The sequence below is a fragment of the Empidonax traillii genome, unplaced genomic scaffold (genome assembly GCF_003031625.1).
Source record: "Empidonax traillii isolate 1590-97213 ecotype Southwest subspecies unplaced genomic scaffold, ASM303162v1 scaffold74:size2480735, whole genome shotgun sequence".
In the NCBI taxonomy this organism is placed as follows: domain Eukaryota; kingdom Metazoa; phylum Chordata; class Aves; order Passeriformes; family Tyrannidae; genus Empidonax; species Empidonax traillii.
The window spans coordinates 272,660-289,159 of record NW_020955267.1 but is presented as its reverse complement, the minus strand read 5'-3'; positions in this window follow the sequence as shown (position 1 = coordinate 289,159).

The window sequence follows — 16,500 nt, the reverse complement described above, 5'->3', positions numbered from 1 at the left end:
TGGGGGCTGCTAAGGACGTCTTCAGACTAGGCTCCCAAGGGCACCTTGTAACAGCTGGGAAAGGAGCTGAAAAATCAGGAGACTGAGGAAATATGCGTGTAACTCTCTTGCTTTTTTTTCCTCTTCTCTTGCTCTCTCTCTCCACCATCAGGCTATGCCTAGTACAGAATCAGGCCAGAAGCTGCTCCTAACAGACTCACTTTGCATTTTTCGCTATTGTGACTGTACCAGCCAATCATGTAAAAAATGATATATTGACTTGGCAGGTGCTTCTGTTTTGAACATGATTAAATAACTTTTTATTGTCATCTTCAAAGCATTTTTATGGTCATTTACTGAGTGAAAGGGGCTCTGATTTTGTGAGCATCTGCCAGAATATGTTTGAAACTGTCATCATTTCTTCAGAAAATCACGCGCCTGTAGCTAGAGTGCAAGATACGGTAAGTGCATGAATTGTCCATTGCACTCTGCTCTTACAACACTGCCTTCATTGTCAATGATAACAACAGCAGGGGAGAGATCTTGGGAGTTAGGCTACCTGCTGTTTTCTCCTTGATGTTCAAGCTCTTGGATGCTGCATGAATCTGAGAGATGCAATGAATCACTTCTTTGTTGATGCCCCATTTTATTGGTTGTTTCAACATGGTATGCTGTTTGTAATTAGAGTTGACTAGAAAGGAGGATTTCCATTTCACAGGAGGTGTTGGGTGTTTTGTTGTGTATCAGCATAGTAGAATTAGAGCACTGATGGAGACCTGGGCCATGCTTTGCTGCTGCTCATGGAGCTGCCCTGCAGACCTTCACTGGACATACAATTTTAAGTTTCCCTCATGCCCCCACATATTGAACAGAATTCATATATACCCCTCAAATGTCCTGATTCCACTGAATCAGCACTTTCCTGCAGAAAACCAGTTAGCGTATTCTCTGTCAGCATTATCTATCTATGCAATAGCCTTCATTGACCTTCATCTGGGTTTGCAGTTCCTGTGCACATCAAAATAGAAGTACTTCTTGCTAGCTGAGTTAGGCTAGTAATATTGTGTGCATGAAGCAAAGAGAGTTACAAGTAGCACATCTTTGTTTAAATTTAGCAGTAACCAGCTGGCCACATTCTGTAGGAAGCAGGAAGGGAGGAATCACAGGGAGGGAGGGATCTGATGGAAAATCAAGCAGAGGCTATAAAAACATTTTTCTAAAATGGCAGCATAATGAGAAAGGGATGCCAAGCAAAGAGCTTACTGATCATCTGTGTATCACACTTGTAACATACTTCAGCTTGCTCAGCCTCAGTTTAGGGGGGGCATGCAGGTGTTGGGAAGGATAACTTCCCACACATGGTATTTTCTGCAGCATTCTTATTCACAGACAAAGTTTATTTGTACTGCATTACCACTCTCTGAGATTGGCTGTTAAAATGCAAGGTGAAAAAGGCAGAAAGTTGAAGAATATGAGAATGTCAGCATTCCTGCGAACAACCAAAAATGAGACTGAAAGCAGAGGTTTGATTCTCTGGTAAAACCTGTGGACTAAATGCTTGCATCTTCCCCTCATTTTCCTACCCCTGTGTCCCCCCAGGATGGCTGTTCCTTAACCATTGCACTACCATCTGTGTTTCTGTCAATGCTGGCTGTGCCACAATCACCCTTTGACAGCCATTACTTTTCCTCTCACAAAATTATTAATAGAAAAATGAAGCTCATCTAACATCAGATCTCATGGAACAATTTGAAAGACAAAAGAGGCAGTTGATAATAATGACCTTTGATATTGCAACAAAACAGCTCCTCACATCATGAAGGCAAAAGCCTTTGCTTTTAGGATTTCTTTCATATGGTTGTGAATGCCAAAGGAAAGAGACTGTAGGAGATATCTCACACTCACATAAATTTCTCTGACTGTATTACTGTGTTTATACTTATGAGCCTATGCTACTTGTTCAAGATCATGCTAAGTGAGTACTAAAAATCAGTGAGTCAGACCTCAAAAACCATGAGGCCTGTGGGAAGAATCATGAGATTTAAAGAGAAAAGGACAGTCTTTTTGTCTCCCAGTTTCTTTTTGAAGAACAATTTTGTTATATTTTAAATGTTGTTTGGTCTATTTTGACTTTTCAGAAGAGATTTTAAAGCTCAGTCAGGACTAAAATGGCACATGTTTGCACATATTCTCATTTCATTGTTTGACCTCAAGGATTGGGCTACTGAAACAATTACAGTGGTAGACCTGTGCAAATCATGAGGATTGCTGAAGTCTGCATTTTCAAAGACCTGCTGTAAAGTAATTTGTCCCTCATGTGGTTAGCTGTGGTGGAAATGTCTCTTCAGCTTTAGCACTATCTTTAAAAGCATCATGAGCCAGCTCTTCAGATGGTGCTCATCACCATAGCTCTAGGAAAACCTATATCATCCAGCTGAGGGTTTGACCTGATTAATTTAATCACTTGGCATTGATATATACATATCATATATTCTCTCACACAGATCTAGTTCATAGTCTTTGACTAATTTGCTATCTTTATTTCTCATAACAAGTCCCTTGACAATGTATGAATTCCAAATTAGAAACAGAGCTTTTGAAACAATGATTCCCCATCCACATATTTCCCTTAAAAACACTTTAAGAGTGTTGACTCCCTGGGTCAATTGGAACAGCCTCCATGAAGTTGCAGGCAACCACACCAGAAATGTGGAAAGATTCAAAGGACTTCCAGTGTTTAAGGTCACATTTCACAGGCCAAAACCACATGGCGTTTCTCAGACCCTGTAATACCTAGTTCCCTAGGACATTGTACATTGTTACAAATGTTAGACTTCCTACATTAACAGTTAATGATCTACTGTAAAAAAATAAGAAAATCAAGGCAAGATAAAAAGCAAATGAAAGAGAGAAAGAAAAGAAAGTGCACACAGAAAGAGATAAAGAAAGAGTGCATTGTCACGGAGTATCCATTTACAGTCCTTGGGAGATCTGGAGTCTCAGATGTGACCACTGCAAGGACAGATGACGTGCAGGTGAAATGGCTGAAGTAGTACAAGAAATGCAGCCACTGACTGTGATTTTTGTGTGCTCTGTGAGGTAGTGCCATGGTATTGGCATTCTTCAAACACATCCCCTTGACCTGCTCCTCTGCTACATTGCTAAGAAGGAGAGTGTGGACAGCACATTCACAGCTGACTCACCAGGGTTGGTTGGGAAGCCAGTCTTCACCTCATGAAAGATGAAGGGTGATGGAGAGATTCACCCTGGCCTCCCAGCATATGGTGCCTCCTATGCTTGCTAGTTCACAGAACTATTCAAAACAGGTTTCTTCTTACTTTTCTGGTCACCCTTCTGATTGCCTTTACTATTTGATCTGACTTTGTGAAGCCAGAGTTCAGGTCACGTGAAGGAAGAGTCTGACATTATATTTGCTGGAACTTCTTTCTTAACTGCTAAATATTGTACAGAGTAAAAGCATTTGGTTTTTTCCACCTTGCTAATCAAGAAAGAGGTAGATCTTAGCAAAGAGACAATTATGAAAATCAGGAAGCAATTTAATTGTCTGAAAACAGCTTAATTAGGAAGAATATAATTTTCTTAAATGATAGTAATAATTTTCATGGGGATTAAAGAATAGCAGATCCTAACTTCAAAAAAAACCACAACAAACCCTTTTGCTATCAGAAACAAAAGTAATTGAAAGAATCATGAAAATAAATAAGTCCACCTTACCTCAGATTCTATTAAGCCTTATTCATATTGGAATAATTTCCTTTTTTTTGTTTGTTTACTCTGTAAACATGGAACTAGTATTTATCTATAGCATAAGAGCTTCTAAGCCTGTCAGCAGGAGAAGGGCACCACATTGCGGTAGGAGCTGTCTAAATATACCAAATATACTGTCAAAACCTCCCTCACAGGCCAAAAAAGAGGAAAAAATCCTGCAGTAAGCAAGTAAATGCGTTGAGGATGAAGTGTTGCTGGACACTTCATATTCCAGAAAACTAGCACTTGACACAATTAGGGGTGTACTTGGAAGCCTAAGCATACAGTCTGAAAGCTTCTGCATTGACCCGTCATTTTAGGGTGATAGTTAAGGTCTGTCATTCAAGGAAACAATCACCTGCTTAACTTCAGTTTAAAGCTCATGGTCTTCCTCATGCTTATCCAGATGCTGTTTCCTAGGGGAAATAAATAATAAGTGTTACATATGCAAATATATTTAAGTGTCTTTTTATTTGCAAAGTCCACCCTTCAAAAGCCAGGACATTCCACAATTTAGGTAGCCCCTTGGGCTTATTTATTCTGACATAGTCTTCAATCAATTGATCATGCTGAATTTCTCCTATGAGATCTCTGCTTCTTTTAGTGCACAGCATGGCTGGAATTCCTTAAGAAAGCGATCGTGCAATGTTTTGTATTTTTCCTGCTCTTCACTTTATTTTTCCTAAGTTAAAACATACACACGAAAGAGGATCTTTTCTATGTCCTGTCAATAGCATGGTGAGACACCGAAACAGGTTGCCCAGAGAAACTGTGGATGCCCCAGCTTTGAAAGTGTTCAAGACCTGGTTGGATAGGGCCCTGAGAAACCCGGTCTGTTGGGAGATGTCCCTAGCCATGGCCAGGTGATTGGAAACAGATGATCTTTAAGGTCCTTTCCAATCAAAATCGTTCTATGGTTCAGTGTTTCTATGGCAAGATGGCTGAGCTAATCTATCAGTTAATTACTGCTAGAAGGGTCGTCCTATTCCCTTCCCATTCCTGGCACCCAAGGTATAGGGGAGAATGTGAGTGGAAAAAGCAACAATAAAATGCAGCCCATGTTCCTTTTTGAAAGATGGGCCTTTAAAAAATGCATTTCAATACTGCCATAGGCAAGTATTGAAAAAATGCATTGCAGTACTGCCACATCAAGGACTTAAAAATACTGGTCCTATAGAAGGAACAGGGAATAGACAGATGGGAAGCTGAGTCTAAAGGAGATTTAGTAAACGAGTTCAATCGAAACTGCCATACAAATATGGGATAAAAAAGGCTAGTGTAATCCTTGGATTTTTAAGAATGAGTTGGAGACCGAGAGGAAGGAAGTGATCAGTGTTAGATTATGCCTACTGACTATATGTCACTATTTTGTCCACACTGTATGTCCACTGACTGTATCCATATTTTCAAAACACATTTCAGGAGAACATGCAAACAAGAGCCACAAACTAATCCAAGAAAGATCAAAATAAAAGGATAAAAGACTTTTCAAATTATTTCTACTGGGCTTAACAGAAACAAGACTGAAATAGCATTTCATTATAGCATAAAAATTTCTTCCCAGAGACACATAGGATTATTATGCTGATTATTATGTGAAGAGATGCATGGGGGTTTATTCCTCTGCAGTAATAAGGCTGATCTGTAGGATCAGCTGTGCTCTAGTGTTCCTAGAGGTAAACTCCTCTTCAGTATAGGAAGAAAGGCATAAGAAAAATGGAGGCTTAAAGCCAGACAAACCCAATCTTGGAGCAGGACATGCTATTTGAAAGTGCTTTTAAGCGAGTAATGAGTGAAGGTTAGGACTCCTAATGAAGACTGGAGACCACTCAAGACTCAAGACAGTGTGACATGAAATAACTGGTGATATATAGGAGGCTGGGCAAGATGATTAATTGCTTTCTGATTTCATTCTTGTCAGTGTAAATCAGTGCACAAGCATTACTAGTGGTAGTTCTTGGGGGGTAAGCCATAGCTTCGAGTCCAGTTTTGCAGACTGGATCCCCAGAACAGGCAAGCAGGAGGCTTAAGGAGAACTGCAGAAAAGAGAATCTAACACTGCTTTCCAAGGCAAATTCTAACTCAAGCGTTACATCTTAAATCTTAACCTTCCCACTCAAGCATTGTGATTGGAGAAGCTGTTGTTTTGGCTTGTATTTCTTGTTGTAAATCAGGTTCTTTTTCAGGCTGAGTAGCACCTTTCACCAGCAATGCTCAGGTTGAGACTAAAAATCCTACTTGTAGACTAAGTCACTACTTAATGCAAGAATGGCTGTGGCAGAATCTGGCTGCAGTGCTACTCTTGTGTTGAGGAGCACTTTAGTCACCATCAGCCCTTGTTTGTTTTCATCAGAGAATCACTTACAGAGTCAAGAAGTTCTTCATGCAAGCATGCAAGATCTAAGAAAATATATTATGTAAAAAGTACCTTAAATTACATTTAAAGGAGTGTTTTTAAGCCACACAGGTTCTTAACTGGTTAGGTGAAGCCTAGCTTTTATTCTTCATGCCTTCTACCTGCCTGTGGGCAGCACACTGTGCTCAGCACCACAGAGTATGGAAAGCTCTTCTGGCATCCTCTTGGTCTCACTGAATTCTTTTTAAGACTGCAGTGTGAAAGCATTGCTTTGTTTTTCCAAAATGCAGTTGTGGGTTTCCCATCTTTCCCATCTATTTTTTACACCTTTTTTTTTTCCTCCCCGGGGCACTTCTACTTGTACTTTAACTCCCTTTCTGAAGCAGAGGAGAGTTTTTGATGTTACTTTGGATTTTCCTACAGAATATGGATCCCCAAGTGCAACCACTCCCAGCAAAGAGGCTGCCTACTGGGAAACAGAGAGACAAGCACAATTGTAGGAGGGAAGTGCAGTTCAGCTCTGGTTGCCCATGTCTCTAACACTAGCTGAGAACGTATCATCTCAAAGAGCAAGCCTCTCCATAGGTAGCCAGTGTAGCTGCATTCTTTCCTCACACAGGCTGAAAACCATTGTGGGAACAGATCTGCCAGTGGGACCCATAGAGATGAAAAGGCATGATTAGTTGACAGACAAGACAACCTGAGGGCATCTCTAAGGAGAATAAGCTTCCACAAATAACTTTGCAGGAACAAACCCTGGCCCTCTCCACTCTGTTGGCACTGGTACAGCCAAGAATGGAGAACACACATATTTCCTGTGAGAGCATTCATGTCAGCACCTCCAGATCTGCAAGATCCCAGTTCATGACCTGGGGAAAAGACACCGTTTTAGCAGGGGTTGAACTGTGCAGTTAGACAATGGAATCCCCACCAAATCATGGAGCTTGCCAGTCCATAATCCCAGCAAGAAAAGCAAACTGCTGTTAATCTGCAGAGAGCTGAGTTCATATTATATGACTATGGAAACTGTACACTGACATAAGCTTGGGGTTGAAAGCAATAACTATAGCTACAGAGCAGCAATAGAATTTAATAATGAAGAAATTTGGTGGGTGACAAGTTGACTATGAGCTGGCAGTGGCCAGAAGGGCCAGTGGTATCCTGAGATGCATCAGGAAGAGTGTGACCAGCAGGCCGAGGGAGATGATCCTCCCTCTCTACTTGGCCCTAGTTAGGCCACATCTGGAGTATTGCATTCAGTTCTAGTCTCCACAGTACAAGAGAGACAAGGAGCTCCTGGAGAGGGTCCAGCAGAGGTCCACAAAGATGATTAGGGATCTGGAGCATCTCTTTTAGGAGAAGAGACTGCAGGAGCTGGGCTTAGTCTAGAGAAAAGAAGACTGAGAGGGGATCTCACCAACACATATAGATACTTCAAAGTCAGGTGCCAAGGGGATGGTGCCAGACTCTTTTCACTGGTACCCAGTGACAGGACAAGGAGTAGTGGCCATAAAACAAAACACAAGAAGTTCCATCTTAACATGAGGAAGAACTTCTTTACATTGAGGGTGGTAGAGCATGGGAAGGTGTTTCCCCTCCCTGGAGACATTTAAAACCACTTGGACACATTCCTGTGTCACCTGATACAGGTGATCCTGCTTTGGCAGGGGGGCTGGACTAGATGATCTCCAGAGTTCTCTTCTAACCCTAACAGTTCTGTGATTCTGTGAAATCTCTTCCCACGGGCATGAGTAAACTGCGAGGACACTTCTGTTTGCCTTGGTAGAACCAGATTAACACTGAAAGAGCTTATCCTACTCCTGCTGGAACAGGTAAATGAGGCATCTACACAAGCACAGAACATACCAGAGACTCAGGAGAGCATTGAAATGCATTTCCTACATCCTAGCACAGGAGGTATTGTTCAAACCACCAAGACCAAACATTTCTCCAGTTTGTGACCCTAAACTAAGATTCTGGCACATCAGCCAGTAGACAATCCATCAAGCCCCTGTACTACCTCAGTACAAGTGCCATTGAATGTTAGTATCAGTAGTTACTAGCATTTGTAAGAGAAGGACCTATCAAGGAAGCATGAGCTAACAAAGATATCCCTACTCCTAAACAGAAAATTGAATATTATGCTATACACGGCTCTGAAATTTTGATATGGTGAGGTGAGAATCAGCAGAGACTCAGAAAAGCCAGTTATTGTGGAGCCACTGAGCATAACACAACTCAGATGGGACATTAGAAGTGAAAGCAGAAACCATCAGCGTGTCACAAGCTACAGTACAGGTTGTACAAGCCTGAATAAAGCAAATAATATGATAGGGCTGTTCTGATCAAATAAAAAAATACTTCTGAGATGAATCTCTACTGCTATGGCCATGCAAGGAAGCATGTAAGAAAGATTTCGCCTAAAAAGTCTCTGCAGTTTATCCTCCCATGTGTAAGAACAAATTTTATTAAGTGGATAAGGAATTGTTAAAAGTCTGTGGAGGCAGAAACATGGCTGAGTCAAGCCAGAGGATGGGTAGGTGAATATCTCATGAACCATTAGCAAGGAACAGTATTAAATATGCTAAGATTGACATGAGAAGCCTGATCACGTGGAGCTTACAGCTTTAAAATCTCATAAGAACTCAGTGTGATGCTGAAAAGAGATCAGAACAGACTGACATTTTTGTAATTGTCGGTGGTCATAGCAGATGATTGCTCTACTGTACGGAGGACAACAAAGAAACTGGAGGATTGTTATAGTACTAAGACCACTCACTTCACAGTAAGATTAAATTTAACCAGGACCAAACGAGAACTTCCCACAACATCTGACTTGAAATAGTGGCAAGCAGGATGAGGACAGCATCAGCCAAGTCTCTTGCAGCCAAGTGAAAACCTAGATGAAGGACTTGTCTGCAGTGATTTGTGAGCTCCCTGACTAAGATGCTTTTTCCAAAAAAAGGAAACTCTGCTGTTATATGACCTAGCTGCATCAAGACAAAAATCCAAGCAGCAGAGTAGACTTGGCTCCGTTTATCAAAGCACAAAATGCGATGATGACTTTGTGAGGCAGCCCCAGTTCTGAGCCTTGTTACATAACTCAAACTGGCTAGCCAAGATTATGCTGCTATTTTAGAACTAAAATGGGATGAAGACAAGTCAGTGGCAGGAATACATTATCAGTAAGGGGAAATTAAGGGGACAAGATTTCACATTAAGGAGATAATTAGCCACCTATATATCTGACCTATTACCCTTTTGTAGAAGGCTACTTTCCTTTCTTAGCAAGTGTTGACACCACTCAAAAAGCCTGTGGGTTTCTCATCCCACCTAACAGACAATCTTTGTAATAACTTTTTTTTTCTCTTTGCCAGACTTTAATTTTTCTCTTAATTTTCCTTCTTTTTACCTTTATTTTCCATTGAAAAGCAGTCACAACTGTTGATATGGTGAGTTTGCTGCTGTGTGTTCTATTTTAAACAGGTGCAACAGTTTTTTATAAAAACATTGAGTGATAGTTTATATTTGTTATACAAATGTATATACTCTTTACACAGGGCGTTTAAGTATATAAGTTTTCTCATAATTTTCATGCAGTACCACCTTTAATCAAGGGGTAAGTTCCTGAGATTTAGCTGTATCAACTGGATCCTATATAAAATTTCCAATGTAAAAAGATTAATGTCATGTCCAGGGGAGGTCAACACCACATCCAGGAAGCAGAGATTCAGTGCTAATTATGAAAGATGCTTCACAAGAATATGAATGCACATTACAATTAAAATGCTAAATTACTAACTTTATACATGAATTACTATATTCTCCTGCAGTAAAAAGGAAAATAAGTGAATTTTAAAAATGTTTGCAAATTGTGAATTAAAAAAATTATGCAAAACTCACTCGCTATCTGCCTAATCCCCTAGAGGGCAGTATGACCTAAAAATAAATTAAGCTGAGCCAGACAATTAAGATTTTTCAAAGGCTAGTTATGTTAAATAAGATTGCATTTCCTCCTTCCTCTGGCAAATTGCCACAAAGGTGCAAGATATAAGGAGATACTTAGAGTTTTCAAATTATATGAGAAAACTAATATGATAAGATTTGCAATATAATCTTATATTAATTTTGTTAAATCACATAATACATATTTAATCTTGCAAACTGTCAAAGCCAAGTATGCTGTACTTAAGCATCCTCTCAGATGGTTTCCTAAGAGGGGTTTTACGGCTTTAGTTTTGGATAGTTTCAGTTCCCTGTGCTAGCCTTAAGATTTTGCCTTTCTCTACCATTGATCCAGAGCAATTAAGTCAGATATCCAAGCATGAGGGAGGTAGGGATCACTGGCTCATTAATCAGGCACTGCCAGAACTTGGTGCTCTAAGGCAGCCCAACTGTTCATCAAACTACTGCAAAGGCCCAGTCTTCCAGGCACTTTCATTATCTAAATAAGGGAGGAATGTGTGTCTTCCATCTAAATGAGGAAGTCTGTGTCCTGTAAACATAGCTTTGTATTACATAGTATATGAAGATCACAACACATCTTTACTTTTGCAGACAGGCTTGGGGCCATGACCACTTCCCCGGGGAGTCTGTTCCAGTGCTCAACCACCCTTTGGGTAAAAAACCTTTTCCTGATATCTAACCCAAACCTCCTCTGACTCAATTTCATGCCATTTCCTCAAGTCCTGTTGTTGGTCACAAGAGTGAAGAGATCATTGTCTGCTCCTCTGTTTCCCTTCATGAGGAAGTTGTAGACTACAATGAGGTCTCCCCTCAGTCTCCCCTTCCCCAGACTGAACACACCAAGTGACCTCATCCGCTCCTCATACGGCTTCCCCTCAAAGCCCTTCACCATCTTTGTTGCCTTCCTTTGGATGTTCTCTAACTCTATATCCTTCTTATATTGTGGTGCCCAAAACTGCACACAATATTCTAGATGAGGCTGCACCAGTGCAGAGCAGAGTAGACCAGGACAATCACCTTCTTTGACCTGCTGGCAATGCTGTGCTTAATGCACCCCACAACACAGTTGGCCCTCCTGGCTGCCAGGGCACTGCTGACTCATATTCAACTTGTCATTGACCAAGGACCCCCAATTCCCTTTCTGCAGTGTTGCTCTTCAGCCTCTTGTTCCTCAGTCTATACACACAGCCAGGGTTGCCCCATCCCAGGAGCAGAATCTGGCACTTGCCCTCATTAAACTTCATACGGTTGATAATTACCCATCTCTGTAATTGCTGAGGTCTCTATGCAAGACCTTTCTGCCCTTGATTGGGTAGACAGCTCCTCCCAATTTAGTGTCTTCAGCAAACTTACTTGGTATTCCTGTGAGTCCTCTGTCCAAGATGTTAACCAAGATGTTGAAGAGCACAGGACCTAAAACAGAACTCTGCAGAACCCCACTGGTGACTGAACGCCAGTCTGATGTCACCCAATTCACTATAACTTTGTGTGCAACCTGTGAGCCAGCAACCTTTCAGTCCACACAGCCACCATGATGTCTTTTTGTCAGTGTTTTGGCTGACAGTGGGTTTTCAAGTTCTGGAGGCTATCTTCTGGAGCTGATACCTCTGTTTGGCTTCTTCAAGAAATTGCAAAAAGTGAAGCCAGAGGGCTAGTGACAGTCATGAATTTATTGAGCAGCAGATCCCACTCAGTTAACAGGGTCCACAGAATTTTTTCCAGCCGGCTGAAGAAAAGCTGGAGAAGGAAGGATAATGGTCCAGGATGACTTGATTTGAAATTAAATTGATGGAAAAGGAAACAAAGAAGACTCCTAACATAAAAGTGCCATCTAGGTGTACAAATTTTTATGCTGGTGTCATTGCAGAAAGTATCTTTTATTTCTGCTGGTACCAGACATGCTTAAAGATAATTACAGAGATTCGTTGAAAGTGAAAGAACAAAATAAATATATGTGTGGGCAACTGAATTAAATCCCTGAGACTGTGCTTCTAATTACTGAAGACAGGATGGATTAACTCAGTACATTTGGAACTACTTAATTCCCTCCCCTAAATCCAACAGCAAAATATGTTTTGAGACCTGTTCTACTGCATACAGAAACACTCTGATATAATAGTTATTAGGCCCTGGAATATTCTTTTCATGAGGAAAAGCATTTCTGAAGAAGTGGCTGGTAGGTACATAAAAAATTACTTACATTGCTAAGTGTGACTGTTGGATCTGATGACACGTTTTAGGTTAACTAGTTTACATTTCTTTTGAAGTGAATTTCCTAGCGACAATGTTTGCACTATTCACCTGCCTCATCAAGGCCTGTTTAGAATACAGTGCTTAATACAGTTTTTAACCCATTATAAAGCCATGCACAGATAATTTAAAATGATCATAACAACTAACAAACACGTAATCAAGGAGCTCTTAAAATGTATTAAAATTCAGGTCTCTCGCTATTAGCAAAACCGCTTCATTAACATACTAAGACAATGTTCATTTGATAATTAGCTTCTGTTTCCTTTGAGTCCTGGCAGTTAAATCCTGCTATGAAGCCAGAGGGGAAAAGTTTATGCTTCTACAAAGTGTCTTTGATGAATTCTAGGTTACCTCCTTATAATTTTTAATCAACTTTCATATTTTCTTCTTCTGTACTCTGTTTTGGAAATGCTGCAAATTAAAGCCCACTTCATGGTAAATGCGGGAGTTCAGGTTCAGAACATGAAAAATGATGGACCACTTTTCTCCCTTGTACTCATGTTACTCTGGTAACACAGGGATCAGGAGAACTTGGGAAAGGGCATTCCCTGTGTATGCCTTCTGTGGCATGCTTGTAGCCCGTGTAGAGCTCAGAGGCTGGTATAAAAGGAAAACTAATGGGTCAAAGTCTGCAGACTGAGAGTAGGATCAATGCTCTCCATCCTTTTCTAATCACCAGTTGCTCATTCCAAACAGTATTTTTCAAGGAAAAAAAAAAAAAAAAAAAAAAAAAAAAAAAAAAAAAAAAAAAAAGACTGTTATTCAATCCCAAGAATGAGGCATTTGATTCCAGATTTTTCTGACTTCAAATGTCAGCTACTTCTGCTGAGACACCTCTGACCCACATATGCAGCGTCACACGTGTGCAATCTGTTCCCACTGTAGCATTAACCAAAGTAAGAAGCTTATTTATAAAGTGAAGGAAGAAGAAAACACAGATTATTTAAGTGACACTGCTTCAGCTCATGCCCAGATGCATACCTCACCCACCAACACATCACTAGCCATTTCCAGGGAAAAGTTCTTATCCTCTTTTACAGATTTGCAATATACAGGTAGCCTGGCACTACTGAATATACAAACAAGATCAATCAGTTATAACTCTGTTATGTATTTAATTTGAATATGTTCTTAAACCTAAACATTAATTAAATACATATTCTGCTTTTTAAAATAACTGAAAGTTTCATGTACAAGCAGTAGGGTGGCAGAACTGTTAAGAAGTATCTTGCAAGGTGGAGTGGTTGGGTACCAAATAGACATGAAATTAAATGTAGGGGAACATTAAGTGATGTACATTTAAAAAAATAATCCTATCATAACTTCACATATAATAATATGGGTTCAGAAATGAGAGCTCAGGAATGGACGTTTATAGCAGATGGTCCCATGAAAATGCCATCTTAATGCTTAGTAATGGAAACAATGTTAAAAATGCCGAGGACAGGAAAAATAGAAAGTGGTGATTGTCCCTCTCCAAGTACTAGAGCAAGGGAGCATACCATGACATTGGCAGATATCAGATTATAAACAAACAAAAAAGAGATGGTTCTGCACACAATGTTGTTAAACAAAAGAATTTTTTATCAAAAAATACTATGCGTATTAAAACTGTGCATGAATTCAGGAAAAGACTTCAAAAGTTCAAGTAACAGAAAGTTATAAAAAATTAAATATTCTATCTAGCTCAGGAGACTTCTGAGGCACAAGTTGCTGGAAATTGAAAGGTTATTTTGGAGAAACATCAGTACACATTTTTTTCCTATCCCTTTGTTCTCCTTCTACTCTCCAATCTACTGTTGACTACTATAGGATATTGGTTAGATAGACCTTTGATCTCACTTAGCACAGGAGTTCTCACAATCTTATATCAGATGAGATTCTGCTCTGGGAAAACCCTTGCAGTGGAATTTTGTCAGAGATGCCCTCAGAAAATGACTGTATCTGTCCAGCTTAACAGAAATGGAGCCACCAGAGAGAAGAAAATGCACCAACCACCATTCAATGATTTTCACCTTTCTTTGTTCAGACCACTGTGTATCACTCTTTTGAATACCTGCTGTAATAATGAAGAGATAAGGTATTGTCACTGATGTCTTCTCACTATTAGTGATTTTTGATTATATTTTTGGTTCAATACTTTGTTGTTAAATTACATGCACTGAATTTCAGAAAAAAAAAAAACCAAAAAATTACTTTCACATCCACTAGGACAGACACTGACCGAAATTAAGAGAGAAGGGGTTGTATCTTTTCACATATATGGACACAGAAGCTAGATGTCAAGCAGAGATGTTAGATTATCAGTCTTTGTATCTTTTGTATCCTTTACCTAAGAAAGTACTCATCTCTGCCTTGATATCAAGGGCAGCTGGAGAAAAATATCCTTTTCACACACCCATTTGTTTCTGAGATGTGTGGGAACTGCACTCACAGATGACAACAACCAATAAAACAGCACAAAAATAATTTTTAAAAAGGAACAAAAACTTTAAGCTTATGATGTGTTCCCTTCCTTTCTTCTGTCACATCGCTAAAAGTCCAAAGAGGAGATTTTCTTCCCTCTTTCACAAGGTTTTCTCAAAACCTTCTTCTGGAACCGCCACAATTCTTGGGGCATGGAAACAACCTTCTCTGGTCTACTGTGCTCTCCTCTTGTAAAGCCCTACAGAGACCAGTGTGGTCACTCACTGTGGCTCAGCCAAGGCTGTTAAAGAAGGACTAAAATCATCAGGGAAAACCCTCTTATCAGAGTGCCCATGAGAGCCCACTCTTTTCTTTCTCCGTATCTTGAGCAGGTTGTTTCTGTTTTTGAAGGATCATCAACCTTGGATAGGAGGAATTGAATCAGGTGTCTCCTGGGAGGAGTGGAGATGAATGTCTTTGGACCCACTGTTACTGCCTTTGGCAGACCAATTCAAATTCATCAGATAGCCCCCACTAGCACTGAGGTACTCACAGTGTGTTACTGATACAGTAAGTTTCAGGTAACTTTTTGTAATTTCAGCTGGCATTCAGAATGCAGTAGGAGAATAAACACTTTCCTCCATCTAAAAATGCAACATGCTTGACCTTGGCACTAACAGAGCTTTGCCAGATGCTGTGATATATTTAATCTTCAGTTTAAGAGTTTCAAAAACTAAGTCTTGAGGTGTTGAAAGCCTTAGATGTTTTTTAATGGAAAGTGAGAAAAAATGGCAAATCAGCCTCAGAGAAGGCTCTGCCGAAAACTGCAGCTGCATCAGTGTGACTGGGTAAAAAAAAAAAAAAAAAGGTTTTTAAAACAGAAACTGCTGATATGGATTTTGGTGAAGCCTCTGCAGCAGCTGTGATGGGCTTTTAACTTTGAGTTTTCAGTGGGGAAAACATAGTATTTCTTGCATTATCCTTATTATGAATAACACAGACGGGCTTCAAAATGTGAGACCAGGTTGTGGAGCAGATGTAAGGTTAGCTGTGCCTTGGACTGGTCCAAATAGCAGGGACTGAGCAGTTTGCTGCACTTGATAAGTACAGGAAATATAGAGGTTGTCATTCCTTCAGCTCAGGTTAACTTCAAACCAAGCTGATGTTAGTGTTGGGTGGCCACAGTGACACTCAGGATAATGTCTTTGAGTAGCTGCCTCCAAGGATGCCAAGCTACCACATGATGAGAGCAAAGCACAGAAGTACAAATCAAATGCGAGAAGATGACTGGTGTCTCAGAGCATGTACATCTCTTCCTGGCGCGTAAGATGTGCCCAGTCTCTCAGGTGCCTTTCTCTGCATGGCAGAACTGCTCAGCCTCTTGACACTCCACATAGTAGAAGGTGACACTGGATCAGAGTATCCCACAAAATCTCTGAAAAAAGGATATATCTTTCAAACAGACTTTCTTCTGTGCAAAAAAGAGATAGTGAAGCAATTGGTTTCAAGCACCATGTCTCTGGAATAAAATCTGCTCCTGGAAGAGCAGAGGGATGAGAAATGCTTCTGCCAAAAGCTGACTGAAAACAAAATGTCCTTGTAAAAAGTGCTGGATTTGAGGAATGAGCATTTTCAAAAAGAAATAAAACATTTTTGATTTTCTGACTAGCCTTTCTTGAATTTTCCCAAGCAGAAGGAAAGGATCCTGCAACTCCTGGGTGGTTCATATTGATCTCTCAAGAAGACCCTGAATTGTCACCCTGGGAACTCCC